Here is a 24,552-nt window from a genome sequence, read left to right as displayed (position 1 = left end):
TTGACAACTATTCTAGTGGTTATGAAGTGGTATGTACTTCTGGCTTATTTTACATTTTTAAATCATTGATGATGTGAACATTTATTCAATGCCTTTGTTGGCCTTTCCTAATCTTCTTTAGTAGAATATCTGTTCAAATCTTTGCCCATTTTTATTTGGCTTGTCTCCTTATTATTGACTTACAAGTGTTTTTATGTATCCTAAATACAAGTCCTGCATCAGATACATGATTTGCAAATATTTTCTCCAAATTTTTGGTTTGTCCTTTCATTTTCCTAATGGTCTTTTGAAACATAAAAGTTTTAAATACTGATGAAGTCTAGGACTACACTTTTGAGAGCCAGTGTTTTAAAGCCTCAGGTGGGGCATGCGGTGGCGTGCGCGTGCGGAGCCGTTGCGCAATGGGATAAGGTAGAGGGGCGGCGCCGCCGCCAGGCCCCCTCTCTGTCCACTCCACACGTCGCACCCCCCAGCGTCCGCCGCCTCCTCCGCCATGGCAGTGGAGGGGGGGAGACGATCTTCCCCAGAGACGGGCACACCTTCCCCAAGCACGGCCAGACCTGCGTGGTGCACTACGCCTGGATGCTTCAAGATGGAAAGAAATTCGAGTCCTCTAGGGACAGAAACAAGCCCTTTAAGTTTGTGCTGGGCAAGAAGGAGGTGATCTGAGGCTGGGAAGAAAGGGTTGCCCAGATGAGCGTGAGTCAGAGAGCCAAACTGACTGTCCCCCCAGACTATGCATACGGTGCCGCTGGGCACCCAGGCGTCATCCCACCAAATGCCACTCTCATCTTTGACGTGGAGCTTCTAAAACTGGAATGACAGGAACGGCCTCCTCCCTGAGCTCCCCGTTCTTGGATGTGCCATGGAAGGATCGGGCGCCTCCAGATGCGCACAGCGAGTCCATATGGAGCTTTTCCTGAAATTCCACTACACTCTTTGTATAAGCACCTTCCTTGGCTGAACGTGTTCTGTCACCAGCTTTGCTCTTCCCCTTTCTCCTGGTATGTATGTTGAGCTGAACTACATTACATAAACCTCGAGTTACTCATTTTAGTTTGTTTTCGTTTTGGGGTGAAGACTGAGTTTCAGTCCTTTGGATCTAGGTTTCCAGTTAAGTACTAGTCAAGTGTTAACAGCACAAGTAATGGGTTGACTTCAGAATAGGAACTGGTGTGTGGGGTGCAAGAATCTTTTTTATTTTATTTTGGATGAAAGTTTTATCTATTATATATATATATATGAAACATTCTTGCTGCTGCGCTGCAGAGCCATAGCTGATTTGAGGCGCTCTTTTTTTTTTTTTTTTAAACTTTGGGTTTATTTATTTATTTATTTTTATGGCTGTGTTGGGTCTTCGCTTCTGCGCGAGGGCCCTCCCCAGCTGCGGCAAGTGGGGGCCACTCTTCATCGCAGTGCGCGGGCCTCTCACCATCGCGGCCTCTCTTGTTGCGGAGCACAGGCTCCAGACGCGCAGGCTCAGTAATTGTGGCTCACGGGCCCAGCCGCTCCGCGGCACGCGGGATCCTCCCAGACCAGGGCCCGAACCCGCATCCTCTGCATTGGCAGGCAGACTCCCAACCACTGCGCCACCAGGGAAGCCCTGAGGCGCTCTTGAGGGCCGAATTATTCTCCAAGTTGAGAGATGTCCTCGGGTTGAATGAAAAGCCTGACCCCAAACTAAAGTGGCCTCCACTGCCCCACCCCACCCTCCCCTTAACCCTCTGCCTTTTGAAAGCAGATCATTTTCATTGAGATGTTGGACACTACAGGGTCTGTCCCTGGGCTAGCAGGGACCTCTGAAGCCTTCTTCATGGCCTGGCTTTTCTTTTTCTTTCCATCCTGTGGTTTTTCTAATGGATATTCAGGACTTTCGTAATCTCATAGCTATCCAAGCTCCACTTCCTAAATTTTAAGAACTTTAATCAAAAGTTAAATTGAAGGCGCTGTTTGTAGACACTTAACACCCATGAAAGCCCACCATCATGACAAATCCTTGAGTGTTGTCTTAAGAAAACGATGCTGGTCATCATAGCTTCAGCATCTCCTGTTTTTTGATGCTCAGCTCTCCCTGCTGATCTCAGAGTTTCCTGGCTTCTCCCTCTCACCCCTCTGCTGTCCTGTGTAGTGATGTGGTGAGAGAAACTGCTGCCTACTCCCCTACCTCCACACTACATATGAGTTTCAAGTTTTATTATTGCAATAAAAGTGCTTTATGCGGGCTTTTCTCAACAACAACAAAAATGCCTCAAAAATTCAAAAGAAATAGTAAACCCTTGAAAAATGTGAAAGCTTAGTGGTTTCCATCTGCATAAGCAATATGTAAATGTCACGCATAGTATCTGCTTTTCTGTTCAGCTGCAGGTGGGCCTACCTGGGAACACTGGGTGGCATGCTGCCATTAAAGAACATGGACCTCTGTGTCAGCATTTTCAGAAGCACTGGTCAGTCCATGGCTTTTGACACCGTTCTTAAGAATATAAGAAATATGTCCACCTTACAAACTAATGGGAATAAAGATAAATGGTGCACCATAGAAGATATTATAGAAAAAGAGCATATTACCTGAAAGATACATTTGATTTATTTTGATATTTTTGCCTATTTTTATTAGCCTTCATGTCAGGGCATTTTAAAACAATTCATATACCAGTACAGCCCTTTCTTTGTTGAAAATTTACTGTACCTTAAGTGAAGAGGAGCCAAAGATGGCAGCTAAAATTCAAATCTTGTCTAGGACCATAACTTGCAAATGTATAAAACATACTTCAGGAAAATATAGGATATGTTTGATTCAGGTATAAGCAATATTAAGATGATTCATTTCCAGGGTGAAACCCAAATTACTACACATTTACCTCTTGATGATTATCCATGTCCACAAATCATAAAAAAACAAATCATAAGAAAAAGAAGCTTATATGAACACTATTTCTATAACCATGACCTAAGATACAGATTTTGTGATTTTATGGATAAACTATAACAATAAGAAGGATCCAGTTAAAAGATAAAGAAAACCCATTTAAATTTGCAACAACAATCCTTCTTTATATAATTCAAGTCAACCTAGGACCCAAAGCAAGAAGTTTTTTATACTGAAGAATTCCCATGCTTCTGCTATGAAATGTTTTCAAATATTTATGTTCTAATTCATGGACCCTGCTCATAACATAAAAGCCGTTAGTCCTCATTGCCTTTCAGTTGCTGGAGATGGATTTTATTATTCTACTAGTCTTCATAAATTACAATACAAGGAAGAAGCCTGTTGGCCAAAACTCATTCTCCTTTTTTCACTGAGCCACTCAAAGCCACTTAAGAAGTTGTCCAAAGAGATGTCAGAGAATACAGTTTCACAAGTGATCCACAGTCTCTCAATATGGTCTGGCTCCTAATAAAACTTACAGGGCATCTCATCCAACCTTTTTACTTTTTTTGCAATTCAAAATAACTAAAGTTATTGGAACATCTTTCCCAAATTACACAAAATTAAGCTATCATCATCTCTGTTATGTTACTGGCCCTGAGATCCAAGATAAAGATCAAGATATAAGAAATAAAGGAAAGAGTTTACTCAAGAGCATACAGCCAATTATAATTCATCCATAAGATTGAAAGGTAAGAATAAGCAAAATAATGTTAATAGTTTTTTAAGCCTTCATTTTATAACAGTGTTCAAGTCCCTTCTTCAACCAGTTAGATACCAGTTACTAGGAGGAACAAACTCAGCAGGTTACACTACTTTTCCTGTCCTTATTTAGCAATCAGTCCTCTGGTCTTAGAACACTAAGGCTCAATGAAAAAAAAAAAGGAAGAAGCAGCAGCAAGGACCTCAAGCAGGAGGTCTTACTCCTGGCCTTTTAAAATTTAACAGTCATCGGTGTGTGTATCTGTATGACAATATGATCATAACAGAAGCCCATCCTCCAAAATCTGCAATTTCCTAGTGAGGTTCTTGAAAACAATAAGGTGCAAGGAGAACTGCACCCCCTGCCCCCAACTCTTACCATTTATCCCATAAAATCCAAAAAAATAATCACTAAAACCTTTGCTTATACTAACAGCAAATTAGTATCATGCCAAATAGGTACAAAGGTGAATAAGAACACATAAACAAACACCTTTGACTCTTCTGTACAAAATTGGTGTGCCTCTCTCCAAACTAACAGAACTATACCACTTCAGCAATTCATCCATTTATGAACAAATGCCCTCAGCCTATTCCTGAGAAAGGGAAGAATGATCAGTTATATCTGTCTTCATCTTGTCTGAAAACCTTGACATTTTTCAGCAAGTAAAGGTTCCAAATGGCAGGTGTCAGAATGCCTTAGCCTCACATGTGGTGCTGGAAGGCAGGAAAAGCAGCAGCAGTATGTGGTCATGTCAGAGCCACATAGAAGCTGCCTAGAGAGCACATTCTGAAAAGAGCAAACCTCAGACTTGGTTAAATCAATCTACTGCCAGATGCCACTCTCAGAAAAAGCTGCAGTGAGAAACATTCTCAAAGCTGCCCAGAGAAACATCCAACTCAGAGCTCTCACAAAAGGGAAAATAGCTGAGTGCAATGGCACCTGTCCATATCCTGTCTGATAATTTGGTCAAACTGGCTCAATGCAGAGATGAAAAATTGCCATAGAATTCTTTGCTTAGTCTACAAGTGAGTATTATTTCCTCAGAGTCATTTTCAGTTAATCTGAAGTAAATATTATGAATCTCCTGCACTTCCATAATATCTATAGCTTTCTAAAAGTGCTTTAAGATCGACTAACTCCTATAAGGAAGTCAGGATCATAAGTACCCTGTTCATTTTACCTGTGGGGTTAGAAAGAACCAAAGAGGTAAATAAAATTAAATCAAGATCATCTGAAACTAAGACTCAAAAAGGAAAAACTGGTCTCTGTACGGTTAGGCCAGGCTTCTTTCTACTTAGATGCCTACCCTCTGCCCACTTCTCGCCTCCCAATCATCTTTTCACAGGTTTTCCCAATAATTAGAAAGCTTTGGAGCTTTTTGAAAGTTGTTTGTGAAGGTCAATCAATAAGCATTTTTGTTCCCAGAGGTTAACACAATTGGCATGATGGTCTACTTTATTTCTCCTCAGATTTGAGTCTATGAAAAAGTAATGATTTCTGAGGAAAACTCAAAGCAGGAGATGCCAAAGAAGCATAAGAACAAGTTATTGTTTTAGGGAGGAGCATTCACTGTCAAGTCATCTGGTTAGATACACCAGAAACTAAACAAATCAGGATTCATTCAGATAAACAGTACATAGTTAATGATATAACCATCCATGGAAAAGAACATTCAATATCATTTAGGTTTTTATACTCTATTGGAATATACAAAGGGACCCCTGGGCCAAGGAATGATACCTCAAAACACCTGATTTCCTCTCATACCTCAAAAGACAAAGCACAAACAAGAGCCAGGACTTCCTTGAAGTTAACAGTATTTTAAAATAAAATAGTGTCAAAATGAGGACATTTGGAAGCATCCAGAACAAGCATGATCTTCCAATTATTGCACAAAGAAATCGGATTCTTCCTTAACATTTTACTCCCTGTGGCTACACCACTGAAATGTATTAATTTGCCACACAATTGTGCATATTTTCAAACTAAAACAATTCACTGGAGTCTGCATTGTCTTGTCTTGCCTTCTAAGTACCTAGAAGGTACTGTTCTTCAACTCTGTGCAGTTGGCTCAAGTAATTTCTCATCTTTGTATTTTCAGATCTTATTCTAAGGCCAATTAACATATACAGCACAGAAAGGATCAAAGTAAATACTAATTAACACAGACCCACATTCAGATAAGGAGTAAGAGTATTCTCACATACATATTCTACAGTTTGAAAATCAAATGTATTAAATAAAATTATTAAATAAATGGAAATTTCCTAAATTAATTTCTTATTCACCATTTAGTCTGCAAGTTTCTATTTCTATAAAACAAGTCATTTTGATATGATCATTTTCCATGTCTGCTGTCTTTTTTCTACACACTTTGCTAACTTAATTGATTCCAGACTTCCCAGCATCTCATGCTTTTCTGTTTTACTCACTGAAATAGAGGGATTTGTTTTTTTCATTAACATGGATAAAAACCAATTTGTGTTCATGTTTGGAGTAAAGATGAGTGTTGGTAAAAACAAAGTGTGATGCTGTTGTCAAGGAATGTTTATTGCTCAAAATCATGCAAATGATAAACAGACACATGAAATGGACAAGCTTTGTGCTGGCATCAGATTTAGTATACATTTCAACTGAAATAAAAGCAGAACTAGGACAAGCCAGAAACAGACAGCTCATAATTTTCAATGTCATTGTAAAGAGTCATACTAAGTCATCATTTTTTTTCATTCCACAAAAAAGCAAGAGTACAAGCTAGGGCACTTAAACGTTAGTTGGTTAATGACATTCACCGCAACCTCTTTAATTAAGCCCATGCTTATTAAAAGTCACTGAACATTCTCTAAAACTTAAAATCTTCTAATATCTCTTTTGGTATCCCTGGCAATTTTAAATCTTAATTGTTGGGCCTTATTTTGGGCAAACGTATTTTATCTCAACAATGCTAAGATGAAATCATAAGTGGGGGGAAAAAGATCCCAAAACTAACAAATGAAAAAACATCATCTCCTGGTCTAATCTTACCTAAAAGTAATGACATCTCCCCTATCCCTTCATAAAGTTTCCTGCCCCAAATTCTTAAAACCTGGCCAGTAGATATTTATACAATTTTTAAAACACAATATACTAAAGAAAGTTAGAAGGCTGTTCGGATACTTAGTCATGCTGTAGCTTGAAGGTATAAACTCTTGAAAATTAAAAACAAATATAAAGATAACACAAATAAGAAGAAAGCTAAACCTGTGTTCTTGAGATTCCCAAAGGTAAGAAAGGAAAAGAAAGTTATAGCAGTCACTTAATATGTACTTAACACCATGTGTAAAGAAAATCTGCGATATAATCTGATCCTGAAGAATTTAAACTACAGACTTCCTGATTCCCCAGTGCTAGCAATCACATCCAACAGTAACTGTGCACAATGGCTGAAAGAACTTTTTAAATTATTTCATTTCCCCTAAGTTTGTTTTAAGTATGAAGTCTCCATTCCAAAGTAAATTTTAAATGATTTGATGTTGTTCTGAAAATACATTTTATATCAAAGGGCTCCAGTGAATTTTTCCTGTTAATTTCTAGTGTAGTAACTCAAACTTAGGACAATTAGAAGTAAAATTACAATCTCTAAAGTAATATTAATGTTTTACATCACACACCTGGTGTCATATTCCAACATCATTTTCATCTGAAAGTTAAAAAAAACAAAAACAAAAAGATGTTAGAATACAAACTCCAGTGTACATGTGTTAATGTAACATTGACTTTTTATTCCTAGAGGAAAACTGAATAGTGGTGCTTCTTCTTTATGAGAAATTATAAACAGTGAATTGCTAGATGTCATAAGTGATTTTACTAAAAATAGATATAAAAGTGATTTAAATCATAAGTCTTTATGAAACAAAACAAATTATTTATAGTCATAGGCATTCTTAACAATGATATGAAAGATGTTTTCCTTCTTTTTCCCTTATTTAAATGGGAGGGGAAGAAAAAGAAGAGAGAAAGGGAGGGAGGGAAGGCAAGGGAAGGGAAGGGAAAAAGATAAATGTTTTCAGGAAAGAGTGAACAAGTGCACACATACACATACATGACTGGCAAATCTATTAAAACATTTTTTTTCACTAAATTATGTAGGATACAAAGTAATAATGACTTGTAAAGAAGTAACAGAACATAACAAATCGACCCTAAGCAGTCTACTTCTCCAAATCATGTGCCCACCCCAATCTCAGGGGGATACACTGGTAGTGAAATGAATGCATTTTCCTCACCTGGAATAAATCACTACCATCATGAGCAAGTTTGAGAGTATCCATTTCTAACCTTATCTACTGGTTAAAAAACAAAACCTCACATATTAGAAACACACACACAAAGAAAAAACTAAAAAGCACTCTTTTCTGTTCTTTCACCTATTTCCCAGGCATAGAAACCAGGCTTCTGTCAGCAGATATTTTTCAAACACATGCTTCGGTTTCAATTTGGCCCTTAAATATTCTCCAAAATACTTGGAGAAACGCAGGTTTCTAAGATAATTTTTCATAAATAAATTAGCATGCATACTTATGTATTGTGTATGCACTCTATATTTTCTTCAACCTTTAACTTCTCTATTTAAAAATGTAAATTTTCCATTATATAGAAAGAGATACACACCAAATAACTTGTACTGAAATTAGTCTCTTCCACCATTTTCAAATGCCATGGGGAAAATTTTTAAAGCAAATAATACTTCTGAGTTAGAAAGATGTAGATTATAACATAATTAAAGAGGCCAAAAAATTTACACATTTTATACCTAAATTTATTGTCCTTATGGAACACTGTTTTTGTCACAAAGATTAGTATTTACTGCATTAGCCCCACATCCTAACATCTACAGAAAAAATTCTTTCAACCGTGTAGGAGTATTTTAGGTGAAGCTCCTAAGAAAACACCTGCCAAGGAGCTTGAGCTATCACATTAAATGGATCACAGGGTTTACAAAGTGCTGCAGACGTTCAAAGGCATTCCCTGCACTGAGTATCACAATCATAGCAAGAGAAGACTTTAGGCACATGCCTAAGTTGTTTCCCTGAATTGTTTCTTGTCAAATTAAAATGTCAAAAATTAGTCTATCAAATGCCGTCCCTGAGGAATCTAGCTCAACCCAAAGAGCAGCTACCAATTAGTAAAGTCGGGTGTTTTAATGGGGAAAATTTTTCCTTTTCTATTGATATCTGAAATTAGCAGGGCCCCCAAAGAAAAGTTTCATCTCAGCAGTTAGTTTAAGTGCTACTGATAGCTATAATCACATGCAGGCTGCAATTCCTTTTGAAAGGCTTTTCAAATGAACAAATACAAAGGAAAAAGAGAAACACAGAGAGTTTTCACAGTGAATGACTGCCTAGGATTACAGAGTAATAAAAAGCCAAGGTTAGAGATCCAGATATACATGAGTATTGTGAACTAACAAAACAAAGTCAAATGAAATCCTTGCTCACTTTTTTGACAAGGTCAGTGCACCCATCCCTTAGCACAATATACGACTGAATTTCGGGTTGTAGAAGGTGCTTCAAGAAAATAAAATCCACCACAAATCATTTAATATTCTCTATTAAAATCCTCCAAGAAAAACATTTCCTGTTCACTTGGTTTTTTACCAAAAGCTGCCTATCTCTCAGAGGCTGCCTTGTTGAAGTGTTCATTTGTTAGCAGCATAAGTGTGCAGAGGTAATAGATATTCTTTGGCAGCCAAATCATACTGTATTTTTTTTTACCTGATAGTCCAGATGAATTTATACAGTGCAACATTTGTAATCTACCCACAGAAATATGAGCCATGTTCATGTACTAGAAAGAGCTATTGGTTGTCCATGAACTTCCCCCCAAAGGTTCTAAAACTTGATTTCAAAGGACAGAAATACAAGCAACAAGACAAACTCACAGAATAAGACTGTTTACATGAGACATGTACGTAAGTTGCCTAGGCTTACAGTTTGGCAAAAATCATTATATGACCTGTGGCTACTGAAGTAATCAAAAGTTTCAATTGTAACTGTGGCAAGGGACATTAAAAGCAAAAATTCAACGATATGTATATATTCCCATGTATACAGTCCTTTTGCACTTTTCACAAAAAGCCTCTTTGATTTGAATTATCAAACATTTCCCAATATTGTTGCCTTTTCAAGTCTCCATTCCCAAACACTAAGTTTCTTGGCTTTGTGGCTCAAGCGATGGCAAACAGATCATTTCCTGTTCCCTCCACTTACTTCATCACCAACAAGAATTCTAGAATCCAGTTATGTTAAGAATTATTTTCAGCAGCCACCTTCAATTTCAAATGTTTGACATGATCACAGATTTCCAATGCTAATCCCCTTTCAAGGTGAAATACCCAGGCTAGGGCCCTTTAAGACACACAGTATGGCTATTTTCTTGGCTTTGCCCTATCCTGCAAAGCTGCTGAAATACATTTGAATCCTTTCTCTCCTCCCCCATCACTACCAACCATCTCTTAAGCAAAGTAATACGCAGACCCACATGCTTTTGTCAAGACCTAAGTCTTGAACAAAGCAGTTTTCATGGTTAAAACATTTTCCTAAGTATGCCTCTAAACCTGAAAGCTATTTAAAGAAAGGAAAAGAAACTTTTCATGTAATTGACTCTCATTTCCCCAAGTTCTCTGCCTATAGACTATACCTCCTTAGTTTACATACATTTGCATGCCCTGAGTATATTTACTTTCCAGATCCTTATTGCTAACCACAATTCTGGACTTAGAAACTTTCAGTCTTGTCTATTCAGGAAGAATGCCCATCCCTTAACCCAATGTAAAGAAAACCTGAATCTATAAAGAATAATATTATCAACAAACTAAATTATACTTATCCGTTGAGGAGAGATTTTTAAATTTCAAAGAATAATACAATTTTCTGGCACACCAAATTCAGGCATTTATACCAAGAGCACATATCCAAGTCTTTACTATTTCCAAATGACAACCAATTGGGGCTTTGAACAAAAAAACCATGATTCTGCTTCATGTGTAGGTGGACTTATTAAAATCCCTTCTTAACCTGAATTTTCATAAGTCAAATTCCATTTTAACTGCATTTTAAACGCAACAAGAGAGCTCATGAGCTAAAGGAACTACAAAGCGAACTTCTTACAGTACAAAGAACACTGGTAAAGCAACTGATCATCCTTTCAATTACGAGCTTTTAACTTGTGATTTTGTGTTTAGAATTTGCATAGTGAATAATACTTTTCTTTAAGCCTGTACTGCACCTATGTTAATCATGGAAACATGGACCTCTATGTTCTACTGTTAGAGGAAAGATAGGTCTATCCCCTTAACGTACATCTAGTTTATGTTCCCAAGGGAACTGGGAAGAGTTAAAAACGTCATTCTGAGAAGGACCAAGCAAGAATACAATAACCACTCACAAATTACCCTTGGAGTACACTCCTCAGCTAACAGGAAGCAAAATCAGAAAGTAAAGGGAATCAGGATATGTCATCCCAAAATATGCCACTTTGACAAAATAATTATTTTAAGCTGAAGGAATCTGAGAAATGGCAAGTATAGGAAGGACTCGCTTCCCTTTCTACCCTGAAGCAGGTCGTAAGACTCTCATGTGAGAGGTGTCCTCCTTATACTTGGAGGAAAGGAGCACCCTTATCTCCAAAGATGGGGGAATACTGAGAGGAATCCGAAAGCACAGGCTTGCTGTTTCCCCCAGTTTACTACCCTTAGCTCATATCCTTTATGTCTCCTATCATGATTTCCCACAACTTTCTACTCTTCATCAAACCTAGAATAAAAACACTCAGGCTTAACCGTTTCTCTGGATCTTCACTTCCTTATAAAGGCTCCTGTGCCATGTAAAACATAATTAAATAAATTTGTATGCTTTTCTCTGTTAATTTGTCTTTGTTAGTTTAATTTTCAGGTCCAGCCAGGGACCTCAAGAGAGTCAAGGAAGAGTTTTTCCTCCCCTACAAACCCAAGAAATCAAGCTCCACCGTCAAACTCTTTCCTTCCTGGTCATGCCACTACTATTCTATATCATTTAACCCATTGCTCCAGCAAGGTCACACCCCCAGGATAGCATACTAGAAGTGGTGGAGAGATCTTCTCTTTCTTACTCCACTTTCTTCATCATATAAAACTACGTTAGGCCAAAGGGAATCCCTAAGTGATTATTTCCTGTCACCTGCTGAGATTTCAGGCTCATCTGGGTGCTGATGAGAACATATGACCAGTCTGCAGTCTAGTTACATAACAAGGGCGGTTTACCCCCGGAGAGTTCTACTCCTCCAGAATGCTCCCTTTAAAAAAAACCTTACCAGTTAATAAAGTAGTTAATTAGTTTCAACTTAGCATTGAGACAAATTTAGTTCATGCTGAATTTGAAAACATTTAAAAGTTGAAGAAGGTGGAAAATTCAAAAGGGGTGTTGCGTTTCACTACCTTTACAAAAACTATCTAAAAGAGTTTTAGGGCCCACAAAGAACAAAATGTGGCTCGCTTGATCACGCAGCCTCAAGTCCCTTCTGGAACACGGGTTGTTAGACTAGATCTTTGAGGGTATTCTACCTCCAATACTACATCATGTATGACTTAGGAAAATTCCTTAATGCTAAAAAACAGATGAAAATGGATTAATCTGAATATAAACTCAGTTTTGTTAAGACGTTTTTTGCTATTTTCTCCACCATCTCCAAACGAACAATCAAAGGTAAAAGGTAAAATTAAGAATGTTAAAAATAGGCAAGCTTATTTCCTTAAGCCAAACTTTCTGGAAACACCTACCATATTTAAACAATAGAGAGGTGCAAAGCACATGTGCTGGAAATAGCATGAGATTTAAGATCAGGTAACCTGGACTTGAGTCCCCATTCCACTAATTCTTTCATTCATATCAACCTGCAATTCAGGTTCCAAATCTGTAAAATGTGAATAATACAACCAGGGGTTTACTATGAGAGATAAATAAGAAGAGGTAAAGGCACTTGATAAGCAGTAGTAAATACATGGGACATTATTCCAAAGAATTCTGAATCAAAGAATTTATTAAAATCTACTTTGGGACCTCCCTGGCGGTCCCATGGTGGAGATTCCCCACTTCTACTGCAGGGGGCATGGGTTCGAACTCTGGTTGGGGAACTACGATCCCACATGCCGCGCAGCACACACACACAAAAAATCTACTTTTATTCAACTCTACGAAAAGTACATCATGATTTAAGTTAGAAATACGTAATATAACACAATGTGATTTACTATAAAGTAAAAATAGGAGTTTTCCCAAGTAAAACTCCTAAAGTCAATATTTGAAGGCAAGGTTCCTGAGTTGTTTTTCTGGTTATTTTTTTTTTTAATTTTATTTATTTATTTTTGGCTGCATTGGGTCTTCATTGCTGCGCGCGGGCTTTCTCTAGTTTGCGGCGCGCGGGCTTTCTCCAGCTGCGGCAAGTGGGGGCTACGCTTCGTTGGCGGTGCGCGTGCCTCTCACTGCAGTGGCCTCTCTTGCTGCGGAGCACGGGCTCTAGGTGCATGTGCTTCAGCAGTTGTGGCACACGGGCTCAGTAGTTGTGGCACATGGGCTCTAGAGCGCAGGCTCAGTAGTTGTGGTGCACGGGCTTAATTGCTCCGCCACATGTGGGATCTTCCCGGACCAGGGCTCAAGCCCGTGTCCCCTGTATTGGCAGGCGGATTCTTAACCACTGCACCTCTAGGGAAGCCTGGTTCCTGAGTTTTGAGGGGAGTAACTCCCCACCCCGCCCCATTTTTTTTCTTTACGAAAAACAAACTATTTTAAATTCTTACTGAGAGTTTTAATTCCTGTAACTTAATTCTTCACAAATTCCCAGTTTATGAAATCACATTCTATGAGTCAGTGACCCACTGATAAAAGCACAGAAGCCAGGATAATTTATTGTGGAGAGGTAGCAGGCAGGATAACCAGCAGTACTAAATAATACAAATATAACTTCACAAGTTAATGGGTATGAATCTCAACAAAAATAAATATGAGAAATAAAATTTATTTGGCAACTCACCTATGAAAGAAAAGGAAAAACGATTACTTTACTGCCACACGTTATTTCCGAAAGTGCAAAAACACCATTCAAAAACACATCCCAACACAGACAATTTAATTATGACTTAGTTTAGCTAACTTTCAAGGTAAAATTAGGTAGCAAAATAATTTTCTCACATGCTTACACAATCCATGACTGAAATGAAAACATATACACGTCACACTTCTGGACCCTTCTCAGCAAGAATAAAATGGAATGGGGGAGGGAAGGTGTTGGGACTATCTGACACCTACAGGCTCCATCATTATCAAAATCAATGAAGAGTCAGACTCTGGTTTTCCAGAGAAAATATTTATTTTTATCACAGTCTCTCTGGAACAGATGCCTTTCGAAGTGTTCAAATTCTCATTTAAACTGCTTTAAAAATTATTAATCACTTATACCTTATATAAACAACTTTCTTATAACTTCAAATTTTATAGCATGAACAATTTTCAAGGCATTTTCAACCAAAACTCTAAGTCTGTCTTAGATTATGAACAGCTACGACAAACCACATTTTTTATCAAATATCCTTATTCAGTCCTTTAATCACTGTATGTCACTCTTTAATTTTAAAAGGAATTTCTCAATTTCATGAGAAAACATATCACTAAACAATATGACACGTGGAAACTAACAGTGCTTCAAGCTCAAGAACAGTAAATTCAGTGAGAATCTGGGAACAAGAGAGTAGATGAAATTTTATCCTGCTGGACATAAAGTGTAAAACCCCTTCAGAATGAAAGAAGACATTATTAGCCATAATAATATAATAATATAATGAGTGTTAGAATTTACAGGGTCAGACACTGTTGTGCTACATACATATTAATGTCTTTCATCTTCACAACCACCCTGTTATCATCCCATATAACAACTGAGGAAACCTAGGTACAGAGAGTTTAGCTAATGTGCTGAAGGTTATGCAACTAGTAAGGGCAGAGTTACAATATGAGCACAGGTAGTCCTGACTCAAGAGCCCATATTCTTAACCACTATTTTGAGCTATTTATTATACTCAGCACAGTACAGACCTCATTAAACTTCATAATCCTGAGAGGCAGGTATTATTATTCTCATTTTACTAAGTAGAAAACTGAAGCTCAGAGAGATTAAGAAACTTGTCCAAAGTCAGACAGCTAGCAAGAGGCAGAGCTGAGGTTCAAACCCAGGACTGTAGGACTCTGAAGTCTATGCTCTCATACTTAGCACTCTACACACCACCTACTAAGGAGGCAGTGACTACATCACCACCACAACCCCTCACCAATCACTGTGATACTTACTTCTACTCCTATAGCTCACCCAACTACTGCCATAAAAGGGTAAGTATAAAAACTAAAATAAATTATGTGAAGAAGGAAAATGAGCAGCCGAGAAAGACCTGAAACATCACTTAAGTACTGTGATATTTCTAAGTCACCTCTATATTCAGAAAAACCATCATCACCAATTTTTTAAAATATGTCATCAAGAGGCAGAACATAAAATCTCCTTTCCATAATCACTGTGCATGCTAGTTGATTCGCTCCATGATGAGTCCCAGAGACACACTACAGGGAATCCCTGGGTGTAACTGTGATGTTTTTTAGCAAACCCTGTCTTGTCCTTTTTGTTGCCTACCTTTTCCTACATTCAAAAAACACTTTAATCAAGTACTCAGCCTTGACTCTAAACACAGGGAAAAGGAAAGGGAGAGATCTAATAAGTTCACTTGAAAGTGCCAGAACTTACTGTGTTCAATTAGAAAAAAAGGATTTGAGATATACTACTAAATATACAGATTGTACCAAGAGTTAAAATAAGAATCTTTTACACTTAGGAAGGGAGCAAAGTAGACACTATACATATAAACAAAACTATAAGGCAGAACACTATTTTTTTTCAAAAATAAGTACTAGGGGTAACTAGTAGTTGGAGTTGTTTTCACAGATGGAAGCCGTGTGCTTAATAATAATCCTGGAAAGAAAAATCCATATTCTATAAAAGAACCATAAAATATGCACATGCAATAAAATAGCATTCAGCAGTCCTTAAAAAATGATATTATCTATAACACATAAAAGAGTGGGGAAAAAGATAGGTATTCATTAATGTTAAATTATATAACATACACAACACAGATATATTTGGACTCATGTTCACCAAAATAATGATTGTGACCTTTGGGAGTACAGATAATTTTCTACACTGCTCTTTAGACTACTCTATACTGTTTGAACTGCTTATAGGAGTACATATTTACACAAAAACAATAAAAGTATTCTTAATTTGTCAGTACTTACTGTACACATAGAGAAGACACATTACAAATTCACAAAATATATAGTTAAAAACCAAACAAAAGCACTACAAGAAAGGAAAACAACAGACCAGTATCTCTCCTGTACATAGATACAAATGTCCTGAACAAAATATTAGCAAATCAAATCTAACAATGTATAAAAAGAATTATACAGCATGAGTAGGATTTATCCTAGGAATGCAAGACTGCTTAAACATTCAAAAATCAATTAATATAGTCCATCATATCAACAAGCTATATAAGTCACATCATCATAGCAACAGATGCAAAAAAGCATTTGACAAAATCCAATACCCATTCATGATAAAAAGTCTCAGTAAACTAGAAATAGAAGGAAACTTCCTCAACTTGATAAAGACTATCTACAAAAAAAACTACAGCTAATATTATACTTACTGGTGAGACACTAGAGCTTTCCCACTAAGATCAGGAACAAGACAGGGATGTCCCCTCTCACCACTCCTTTTCAACATCACACTGGAAATTCTATCTTACACAACATGACAAGAAAAGAAAATAAAAGGTATACAGGGTGGGAAGGAAGAAATAAAATTGACTTTGTTCACAGATGACATGATTTTCTATGTAGAAAATCTGAAAGAATCAGCAAAAAAATTCCTGGAACATATAAGCAATTATAGCAAGGTTGCAGGATACAAGGTTAATGTACAAAAGTCAATCACTTTCCTATAAACTAGCAATGAACAAGTTAAATTTGAAATTAAAAACACAATACCATGGCAGGGAGGTAGGATCAAGATGGCGGAGTAGCAAGACACTGAGCTCACCCCCCCATCCCACCCCCCACCCCACCCATGAACACTCAAAACTACAACTATAGGGAATTGCCTGGTGGTCCCATGGTTAGGACTCCATGCTTTCACTGCTGAGGGTGCGGATTCAATCCCTGGTTGGGAACTAAGATCCCTGCAAGACGTGGCATGGCCAAAAACAAAAACAAAAAAACAAAACAAAACAAAACAAAAAACAAACCTACAACTACATATAAAGCAACTCGCACTTAAAATGACCTGGAGGCTAGCAGAACAGCTCTTCTACAACCAAGGCTATAAAGAAAGAACCACACAGAGTCTGGTAAGAGGCGAGGAAAAACGATCTAGTCGGGACCCACACCCCTAGCAGGTGACCCAGAAGAGGGGGGAATATCACAGGCTCAAGGATCCTCCCTGAGGAGCGAGGTGTTCAAGCCACATATTAAGCACCCCAGCCCTGGGGTCCTACACCAGGAAAACAAACCCCCTTAGCTGGTTTGAAAACCAGTGGAGCTTCCTGAACAGCTGTAAGAAACCAAGACTCTACTCTTAAAGAGTGAGTGCTCACACTGATGTTCTTGTTCCCAGTCCTAGCACAGAGGCAGCAGATTGAAAACTGCCTGGTGCTCTGGTCAGCTTGCCAAGATGGCCCCAGAGTCCGTACTGGGCTCCTGTTCCTGACCCTCCTGTTCTGATGCTGCTCCCCCGTAAGGCAGAGGCTACCATTGCCAACAGTAGTGCACACACTTGGAGGGAATGGAGCTGGCTTGGGCCACAGACCTGCCTATGACCAGGGCAGAGGTAGTAACTGCTGGTGTGCCTGGCCATGTGCAAGCACATACTTGGGAAGGAGCAGAACCAGTTCAGTAGTGCAGCTCTAACCCTTCCAGCCCCAACCCAGCCTCTAACCAAGGTGCACACACTGGGGGAAAAAGTTGAAACAGCTCAGAAGTACAGGTCCAAGCCCTCGGGCCCTGGACACTCCCAACTGAGGCGGCATCACAGGCGGGAGAAATTCAGATCCCCTCAGGGCTCCAGGCCCAGCCCGCTGGGCCTGAATCCACCCCCACTTGGGCAGTGACGGTCACTGAGCACAGGGGAAGCCCTGACTTGCACCTAGCTCTGACTCTAGCTCCTCCAGCTCTAGCCCTACCTCCCACCAAGGTGGTGGCTGCCAGCACATCGGAGGGGAAGATGCAGCTCGTGCTCACTTCAGATCTAGCTCTCACACCAAAGCCACAGGGCACGTATATCCTGCAGAGGAAAACTCCCTCACAAGGACACACCTTCAAGACCTGGCTAGGTAACTGTTTCACCTAATTTCACAGAGTCAGAGAAAGATAAACAAAATGAGAAGAGAGAGGAATATGTTTCAAATAAAAGAAGAAAAAAATACCCTAATGAAACAGAGATAAATAATTCACATGATAAAGAGTTCAAAGCAACAGTAATAAGAATGGTAACTGAACTGGGGAAAAGAATAGATGGACACAATGAGAATTTTAACAAAGAACTGGAAAACATAAAAAAGAAATAGACAGAGCTGAAGAATACAATAACTGAAATGAAAAATACACTAAAGGGAATTAACAGCAGATTAGGTGATACAGAAGAACACATAAGGTATCCAAAAGATAGAATAATGGAAATCACCCAATCAGAACAGCAAAAAAGAAAAACAAACTTTAAAAAATGAGAATAGTTTAAGAAATCTCTAGGACAACATCAAGCATACTAACATTCGCATTATACGGTCCCAGGAGAAGAAAGAAAAAGGTAGAAAACGTATTTCGTAAAATTATGGCTGAAAATTTCACAAACCTGAAGAAGGGAACAGATATCCAGGTACAGGAAGCACAGAGTCTCAAACAAGATGAATCCAGAGACCCACACCAAGACAGATCATAATTAAAATGTCAAAAGTTAAAGAGAATTCTAAAAGCAGCAAGAAAAGAACGAGTTATATACAAGAGAATATTGCAGCTATCAGCTGATTTTCAGCAGAAACTTTGCAGGCCAGAAGGGAGTAGCATGATATATTCAAAGTGATGAAACGAAAAAACCTGACAATCTAGCATAGTCTATGCAGTTATCATTCAGTGGGATGTAAAGTCCCCCACTGTTATTGTATTATTGTCAATTTCTCCCTTTCTGTTAACATATGCTTTATATATTTAGGTGCTCCTATGTTAGGTGCATATATGTTTATGAATGCTATATCTTCTTGTATTGATCCCTTTATCTTTATATAATGCCCTTCTTTGTTTCTTATTATAGACTATGTTTTAAAGTCTACTTTGGGGACTTCCCCGGTGGTCCAGTGGTGAAGAATCCGCCTTCCAATGCAGGGGACACAGGTTCGATCCCTGGTCGGGGAGCTAAGATCCCATATGCTGCGGGGTGATTGGGCCCGTGTGCCACAACTACTGAGCTTGTGCGCCTCAACTAGAGAGCCCGCGTGCTGCAAACTACAGAGCCCACGCGCTCTGGAGCCCACCACAACTAGAGGGAGAAAACCTGCATGCCACAACTAGAGAGAAGCCCTCGCGCCACAACGAAGAGCCCGTGTGCCACAACTAAGACCCGACGCAGCCAAAAAAAAAATAAAGAAAAATTGTAAAAAATAAAGAAAATAAATTAAAAAAAATAAAGTCACTTTGTCTGATATGAGTATTGCTACAACAGCTTTCTTTTTGTTTCCATTTGCATTGAGTATCATTTTCCATCTTCTCACTTTCAATCTGTGTGTCTTTAGCTCTGAAAGGAGTCTCTTGTAGGCTACATATAGATGGGTCTTTTTTTAATCCAATCTGCCACCCTAGTCTTTTTTTTTTTTTAACATCTTTATTGGAGTATAATTGCTTTACAATGGTGTGTTAGTTTCTGCTTTATAACAAAGTGAATCAGCTATACATATACATATATCCCCACATCTCCTCCCTCTTGGGTCTCCCTCCCATCCTCCCTATCCCACCCCTCTAGGTGGTCACAAAGCACCGAGCTGATCGCCCTGTGCTATGTGGCTGCTTCCCACTAGCTATCTATTTTACATTTGGTAGTGTATATATGTCCATGCCACTCTCTCACTTCATCCCAGCTTACCCTTCCCCCTCACCCTAGTCTTTTGATTGGACAGATTCACAGACACAGAGAACATGCTAGTGGTTACCAGGGGTGAGAGGGGGAGGGGGAAAGGCAAAACAGGGGATGGGGATTAAGAGGTAAAAACTACTAGGTATAAAATGAACTTCAAGGAGGTAACGTACAAGAGAATATAGCCAATATTTTATAATTTTAAATGAAGTATAATCTATAAAAATATTGAATCATTATATTGTACATGTGAAAATATTGTAATTCAACTATACTTCAACAATATATAGATAGATAGATAGATAGATTTTAAAAAAATACTATTTACATTATCATCCAAAAATGAAATACTTAGGTATAAATTTAACAATACATGCATAATACCTATGTACAAGTGAGTAAAACTACAACACTCTGGGGACTTCCCTGGTGGCACAGTGGTTAAGAATCGCCTGCCAATGCAGGGGACACGGGTTCGAGCCCTGGTCCAGGAAGATCCCACATGCCGTGGGGCAACTAAGCCTGTGCACCACAACTACTGAGCCTGTGCTCTAGAGCCCATGAGCCACAACTTCTGAGCCCACATGCCACAACTACTAAAGCCCGCGCGCCTAGAGCCCGTGCTCCGCAACAAGAGAAGCCACCTCAATAAGAAGCCCGCACACCGCAACGAAGAGTAGCTCCCGCTCGCTGCAACTAGAGAAAGCCCGCAGATAGCAAAGAAGACCCAATGCAGCCAAAAATAAATAAATAAAATTTATAAAAAAAAAGAAAACTATAACACTGATGAACTATATAAAGGGGGAGATATTCCATGCTCATGGATAAGAAGACTCAATATTGTCAAGGTGTCAGTTCTTCCCAAAGATCTATAGATTCAATACAATCTCAATCAAAATCCCACCAAGTTATTTTATGGATATGGACAATCTACAGTTTACAGTTGACCCTTGAACAACATGGGTTTGAATTGCACAGGTCCACTTATACACAGATTTTTTTCAATAAATATATTGGAAAATTTTTTGGAGATTTGCAACAATTAAAAAAACTCACAGTTGAACTGCATAGCCTAAAAATTAAGAAAAAGTTAGATATGTCATGAATGCATAAAATATATGTAGATACTAGTCTATTTTATCATTTATTATCATAAAATATATACAAATCTATCATGAAAAGTTAAAATTTATCAAAACTTACTCACACAAACACTTAGGACTGTATTCCTGGTGCTATCCTGGTCAAGAGAAATATAAACAAATGTAAAGATGCAGCATTAAATCAGAACTGTATATAATTAATTGCAGTACATACTGTACTACTGTAATAATTCCATAGCCACCTCCTGTTGCTACTGCGCTAAGCTCAAGTGTTGCAAGTATCTGCTTAAAACACTGTGTGATGCTAATCATCTCTGTTTGAGCAGTTCATTTCTCTAGTAAATTGCATATCACAGTAAAAAGTGATCTCTTGTGGTTCTCACATATTTTTCATTGTATTTAGTGCAATACTGTAAACCTTGAATAACACCATGGGACCCACATGAAGTACCACTAGTGATGATGGAAGTGCTCCCGAGAAGCAGAGAAGTCATGATGTTATAAGAAAAAGTTGAATTACTTGATATGTACCATAGATTGAGGTCTGCAACTATGGTTGCCCACCACTTCAAGACAAATGAGTCTAGCATAAGGACCAATGTAAAAATAGAAAAGGAAATTTGTGAAGCCATCAATGCAGCCATGCCAGCAGGCACAAAAACCTTATGCTTTTTGCAAAATACCTTTCTTTCTCGTATTGAAAATGTAGCTTTTATGTTGATGCAGGATTGCTATAAGAAAGGCACACCTATAGACTCTAAAATGATTTGAGAAAAAAATGAAGTCATTATATGACAACTTTACACAAAAGGAAGTTGAAAGACAGAATTTAATGCCAGCAAAGGATGGTTTAATAATTTTAGAAAGAGTTTTGACTTTAAAAATGTCAAGATAACAGGAGAAATAGCTTCTGCTGACCAAGAAGCAGCAGACAAGGTCCCAGAAGCCATTAAGAAAATTATTAAGGAGAAAGGATATCTGCCTGAACAGATTTTTAATACAGACCAAAATGCCCTATTCTGGGGAGAAAATGCCACAAAGGACATTTATTAGTAAGGAAGAGAGACAAGGACCAGGATTTAAGGCAGAAAGGGATAGGCTAACTCTACTGTTCTGTGCAACAAAACTGCACTTATCTATAAAGCTGCTAACCCCTGAGCCTTGAAGGGAAAAGATAAACACCCGCTGCCAGTCTTCTGGTTGTACAAGAAGAGGGCCTAGACAACAAGCACCCTTTTTCTGAATTGATTCCATGGATGCTTTGTCCCTGAGGTCAGGAAGTACCTTGCCAGTAACGGACTGCCTTTTACAGTTCTTTTGATATTGGACAATGCCTCTGGCAACCCAGAACCCCACCAGTGCGACACCAAATGTTTCAAAGTGGTCTACTTGCCCCCAAACACAACATCTCTAATTCAGCCTCTAGACCAGGGGGTCCATAAGGACCTTTAAGGCTCACTACACGCTGTACTCTATGGAAAGGATTGTCAACACTATGGACGAGATCCCCAATAGAAAGAACATCATGAAAATCTAGAAGGATGACACCACTGAAGATGACTATGTTACAGAAAAATCCATGAAAGCCATTAAGCCCGAAATGATAAATTCCTGCTGGAGAAAACTGTGTCCTGATGTTGTGCATGACTTCACAGGATTTACAACAGAGCCAATCAAGGACATCAGGAAAGAGATTGTGGATATGGCAAAAAAAAGGCTGGGGATGAAGGGTTTCAAGATATGGATCTTGGATAAATTCAAGAGAAAACAGACACCATACCAGAGGAATTAACAGAAGGCTTGATGGAGGTGAGTGCTTCCAACCCAGTGCCAGACAACAAGGAAGAAGATGTAGAAGCAGCAGCACCAGAAAACTAATTGACATTATACAATCTGACATAAGGGTTCCGATTATTCAACACCGCTTCTGACTTCTTTTACAACATGGACCTTCTATGATACAGGCTCTGAAACTAAAGCAAACAGTGGAAGAGGGACTGGTGCCATATAGCAACATTTTTAGAGAAATGAAAAAGCAAAAGGCAGAAATTACAATGTATTTCTGTAAAGTTACACTGAGTGTGCCTGCCTCTCCTGCCTCCCCTTCCATCTCTCCCACCTCTTCAGCCTCTGCCACCCCTGAGACAGGAAGACCAGCCCTTCCTCTTCCTCCTCAGCCTACTCAACATGAAGACAATGAGGCTGAAGACCTTTACGATGATCCACTTCCACTTAATAAATAGTAAATAATCATTATGCCATACAGTTAATAAACTTATCTGTTGTGTATGTGTGTCTGTGTAAAAATATAGTAACTGTACAGCAAAACTGTTTGAGACATTTTTGTGTCATCATCATCATCACCACCTAAGAAATCACTGTGTATAACATTGTGCACAAGACTTGTACTGAAGTGGATAGCCTAGCCTTACATAGGCATAAAGTGAGTGATACTTAGTATAAAATTAATAATGTGTTAGTTTTCTTACCTTGCTTTCAAAGAATTTCATTATTGCACAGTGTGCCTCTCTTTCTCCTAACTGGAGAAACTGTGTATCAGCCTACCATTACAGGTAAGTGGTATTAAAAAAAAAAAATGTGTTTCTGATACTGTATTACAAATATGACTGTAATACTGTATGCCACAAAAATTTTATAACGGTTCATTCATTAGTGTATAGGCTAGGCCACCATGAAGCAATCTTATCAATTACACTAGGCTACCATAAAGCAATCACGTTGCTACTTCTTCATTATCAATGCTTGAATCATTATATCTATAAATATGAATTTCTTTTTTACATTACCTTTTCGCTTTTGATGTCTAGTGTTAGTAATACTAACTGTATAACATCTACAGTGTTTTATATCATATAAGACAATATTGATGTAGGTACTGACGGATGATTCATCTTAGAAACAGATGACATAAACGTATAGTATCAATAAATATAGTACAGTACTGTAAATGCACTTTCTCTTCCTTACGATTTCCTTAACATTTTCTTTTCGCTAGCTTACTCTATTGTAAGAATACAGTATACAATACATATAACACAAAATATGTGTCAACTGACTGTTTATGTTAAGGCTTCTGGTCAACAGTAGGCTATTAATAGTTAAGTTTTGAGGGAGTCAAAAGTTATACATGGAGTTTCCACTTCATGGGGGGGTTGGCATCCCTAACCCCTACGTTATTCCTGGGTTAAGTGCTTATAGAGAGGCAAAGACCCAGAACAGCCCACATAACACTGAAAGAAAAGAACAAAGTTGGAAGGCTGACATTACATGACTTCAAGACTTACTATAAAGACAGTGGGTATTAGTGAAGAATAGACAAATAGATCAATGGAACACAATAGAGAGCTCAGATATAGAACCACATTATATAGACAACTGACCTTTGACAAGGAACAGAGGCAATACAATGGAGCAAAGATAGTCTTTTCAACAAACGGTGCTAGAAAAACTGGACTTCCACATGTAAAAAAGTGAACCTAGACACAGACCCTACACCCTCACAAAAATTAACTCAAAGTATATCACAGACCTAAATATAAAATATAAAATTATAAAAC

The 24,552-nt window shown here is 38.4% G+C and overlaps 1 protein-coding gene and 1 pseudogene across 2 annotated transcripts in view; one reads left to right on the top strand and one right to left on the bottom strand.

The window, feature by feature from the left end:
- Nucleotides 1-24,552, bottom strand: part of SRBD1 (S1 RNA binding domain 1) — a 231,584-nt gene that overhangs the window by 119,309 nt on the left and 87,723 nt on the right. The gene's annotated exons all lie outside the window — the stretch shown is intronic.
- On the top strand, nucleotides 313-924 carry LOC118906277 (annotated as a pseudogene).

The sequence above is a fragment of the Balaenoptera musculus genome, chromosome 13, assembly GCF_009873245.2.
Source record: "Balaenoptera musculus isolate JJ_BM4_2016_0621 chromosome 13, mBalMus1.pri.v3, whole genome shotgun sequence".
Taxonomy (NCBI): domain Eukaryota; kingdom Metazoa; phylum Chordata; class Mammalia; order Artiodactyla; family Balaenopteridae; genus Balaenoptera; species Balaenoptera musculus.
The sequence above is the reverse complement of the archived record's forward strand: the minus strand, read 5'-3'. Positions and strand labels throughout refer to the sequence as shown.